Genomic DNA, 4,283 nt, shown 5'->3' with positions numbered 1-4,283 from the left:
GTGTGTTTTTGTTTTTGTGGCTTTTGGTAGTATTTGGTAGTGTATATTAGACCTGCGTTTGGGTCAGTTCAGGGTTTCTGTGTCTACTCCATATTTTGGAGGACAGAAACTGTAATAAAACAGATTTTTTCCTATTGATTTCAATGGGGTTTAGAAAAAATAATGAACAGGCATCCTTTTGCTTCCATTCTATTTAGGTTTATTTTTCTTTGGACGGAAAATTAGCGCAGCTTGCAGTGTTAATTTTTCATTCTCCCGGCAGCTCACATACCATGGTAGCACAAGTCAGTGCTGGGGGGATGGGGGTGTCACACAGTCTCCAAGGCTTGCAATTGAATGCCAATCAGAAGCTAGGGGCTTGTCACGGGGCGTTAACTCCTGCTAACCCAGATCAGCTCCTAGCTTCCGGTGGTGTCAAGATACAATAATACCCCAGGGGCATTGGGGCCAGCCCCCTTGCTCAGTGCAGGATTTACTATATCACCCCAGACAGATATCTGCCCAGCCTTTGTTTGAACACTTCTATTGAAGGAGAACTCACCACCTCCCGTGGCAACCTGTTCCACTCATTGATCACCCTCAGTGTTTTTTTTTTTTTTGTTTTTGTTTTTTTTACGAATATCTAATTTGTGTCTCCTCCCTTTTTAGTTTCATCCCATTGTTTCTAGTCTTTCCTTGTACAAATGAGAATAGGGCTGATCCCTCTGCACTGTGACAACCCTTCAGATATTTGTCGACAGCTTTTAAGTCTCCTCTCAGCCTTCTTTTTTGCAAGCTAAACATTCCCAGATTCTTTAACTGTTCCTCATAGCACATGATTTGCAGACCGCTTACCATCTTGGTAACTCTTCTCTGAACTTGCTCCAGTCTGTCAAGGTCTTTTTTTTTTTAAAGCGGGGTGCCCAGAACTGGACACAGTATCCAGATGAGGTCTGACTAAGGAAGAGTAGAGGGGGATAATGACCTCACGTGATCTAGACTCTATGCTTCTCTTAATACATCCCAGAATTGTGTTTGCCTTTTTGGCTGCAGCATCACATTGTTGACTCATGTTCAGTCTATGATGTATTAGTATACAATTACTATGATACCAAACTTGTATAGTGTTGTTGTTGTGTTTTTTTTTATTTTTTCAAAGACATTTAATTTTTTTCAATTCTTTTCTGCCGTCATCTTGCTCGCGCAATAACTTTTAAATTTTTTTTCTGTTGACGTAGTTGAGCGAGGGCTCATTTTTTGCGGAACCTCCTGTAGTTTCCGATAGTACCAATTCGGAATACATAATAATTCGGAATACATTTTATTGCGGTTTTTTTTCTGGGGGACAGGGTAACTGGAAAAGTGGCGTTCTTTATTTTATTTTTTTTTCCGGACGACGTTCACCATGTGGGGAAAAATAATGCGCTACTTTGATAGATCGGACTTTTACGGACACAGCAATACCAAATATGTATTTTTATTTTATGATTTAGATTTTTTAATAATAGGTATGGCAAAAGGGGGGTGATTTAAACTTTTATAACTTTCAAAAGGCCCCGGCTGCCATAACACCTGCACGACTCCCCTGATCTCAACGCAGCAGGGCCGTGTGGGACCCCCGAACATTTTTCGGGGGATTTTAAGGGTTAATAGGTGCGAACGGCCGATCGCGGCTATTGCCCGCAGGTGTCAGCTGTAGTAAACAGCTGACGCCCGCGCTGTATGCAGAGAGGTCGCCGCGCAACCTCTCTGCATACATACCCTGATGCTCCAGGACGTAAATATATACGTCCTGGAGCGGGAAGGGGTTAAAGAATTATTACTGGCAGAAACTTGAGATCTGGATTGAAAACTGTTTACTATCCTGCTAATAGCTTTGAAATATAAGCCCTACCCTGAAAATAAGGCCTATCTGCATGAAAAAGAAAACCAACTCTATCACCTTACAGGTGCTGTTGGCTCCGTGGCGCGTCTCCTCTTCAGCTCCTGCAGACTTGCTGGTAGTTTTCAGTCAACACTTCCTGGTTTGGAGGTTCAAAATCCCCGCCTCCAAGAAGCGCTGACTCTGATTGGCTCGCAAGCGCTGCAGCTCAGCCAATCACAGCCATCGCATTGAATGGCTGTGATTGATTTATCGAGTGCTGCGATAATTTGGCTAAGCTGTGGTGCTCAAGAACCAATCAGAGCCAGCTTTACTAGAGGTGAGGATTTCGAACCTCCCAACCAGGAAGCGCTGACTGAAAACTACAAGCAAGTCTGCTGGAGTTGCAGAGGAGATATGTGGCGGAGCCAACAGCGCCTGTTAGGTATTTGGAGTCTTATTGACATTGCATAATGTATGACTGCGCACTTGAACTAGACTCCCAGGAGTTGCAGAACTTTATCTGTAGAATCAAATTCAAGAAACAAGTGTGTAACTTTAAAAATGGCATGTCTCAAATCTGCATCTTTTCTTTTTAGCCACTAGGTGGTGCACTTGAGCCATTTAAATATCTTGGAAACTAGACACCAAACAGGATGAGTCTGTGAATAACTTGTCCCTCTGTGATGTACAGACAACAGCCCCAATCCAGGTCTGAACAAAAGTAGTAGAACTTTGGCAGCTAGAAATAAAAATACCAACTGTCTAGTGTCCTGGCTCATACACACAGGGGCATGGAGCAGGTACAGGTTATAAATGTGTTTTGTTTTTTTTTGTTTGTTTTTGTTTTGTTTTGTTTTGCTCTCCGATCTATATGGAAGTCAAGGGGAAAAGGTAAATGCACACAACGGGATTTGGTTTTAGACCGAGGATGTCCCCAGCCCAGCCTGCAGATCTACTAGCTCCTACAGCTTCCCCACCAGGGTAGTTATGCCCTATTCTTTGCCCCCCCCCCCCACAAAAGGAGGGGTGGGGAGTGATTTCTCATTTACATTCCAGCCTGTGCTGCCGTCCAACAACCTGCCCATCACCAAAGCAGGAATAAGAGCTATCTTGTAAAACAGGGGTGTAGCTAAAGTTTTATGGGCGCTGATGCAAGGCTCAGGTTGAGCTCGCTCTCAATTGACCCACTGATGCAGTGTAGTGGCCCAGAGTTAACAGGCCCCTCCATAAGTATGAACGCATTTGTCTTGTGCCTATGTATTGTCAGTGTCTTCTATGTTGCATGAATTTGATGTGTATTGCACCTCTACAGCACTGAATGGGTTACTGGCTGTAAAATGTATCTTGTTTGTCATGTGACCATGTTATATATATGTGATTGCAAGGTGAGTGTAAGAGAGTTGGTCTTCCTGCGGGAGTCCAAGGGAGACTGAGTCTAAGCCAGAGTACTGCAAAGAGTCCTGCAAGAGAGACTTCTGTTGAGTAGGAGAGACTGTGCCTTCTCTTGTGAGGAGCCCCAGGATGGAAAAGGCTGAGCGATTTGCCTTGTGCAGGCCCCGGGCCCAGTTCACCCAAGCCTTTCTGCTGTTGACCTGGAGGACTGAGAGGAGCTGCCATGCAGCGCTGAGTTCTACTTCTCAAAAGTGAGTGTTGACCGGTAGAGAGCTGAAGAGGGGGCAGGGAACAGAACCCCACAGATAACTTAGACTGTGGACTCGTCTGTCATCTTGTGATTCCTCCCTGTCACACCACTTATTGTACTTGCACCAGTGTCCTGATGGCCTATGTAAATTGTTTTGGACTGTTAACCATCTGACAAATAAATGAGCACTGCCGACTGTTCCCGACTTTGCTTTGAAGCATTATTCCTGTGTGTGGACCACTTATTTCAATCATCTGGATTCACCGCAGAAGACTGAACGGTGGCTTCACGACTGAGAGGACTTTAAGGTAAACCACATATTGGGTTGCCCTGTGAAACTCCCCCAGCGGTAACTTGGACTGGTCCCGTGCTAACCCCAGGAGAGTAGATGGTAGAGCCTGGTGACAAAGCCTCAATCTATCCCACTATCTCCATATCTGTGGGCCCGCTACTCGGACACTGCAGCAGTACTAGTAAACAGGGACATTGCTAGACATATGACCTGCCCACAGTGGCATTGGAAGGAAGGAAGGAAGTGAAATTTTCAAAAGTTCAGTTCATCAAAAAGTTTGGTTTGGTCCAAGGTGCGAATTTAACTGAAAACTTATTTTAAAAAAACCAAAACATGAAACTAGTATTGAACACAAGTGTGGTGATTGAATGGATTTGGGTCTGTGTTTAGCACTGTTCTCTTGCAGTGCTGAGAGCCTAGGTTCAAATCTGACCAAGGAAAACATCTGCATAGACTTTGTAAAACTCCATGCAGATGTTGTCCTTGATCAGAGTTGAACCTACCAC

The sequence above is a fragment of the Eleutherodactylus coqui genome, chromosome 8, assembly GCF_035609145.1.
Source record: "Eleutherodactylus coqui strain aEleCoq1 chromosome 8, aEleCoq1.hap1, whole genome shotgun sequence".
NCBI classification, from domain to species: domain Eukaryota; kingdom Metazoa; phylum Chordata; class Amphibia; order Anura; family Eleutherodactylidae; genus Eleutherodactylus; species Eleutherodactylus coqui.
Note: the sequence above shows the minus strand (reverse complement) of the source record.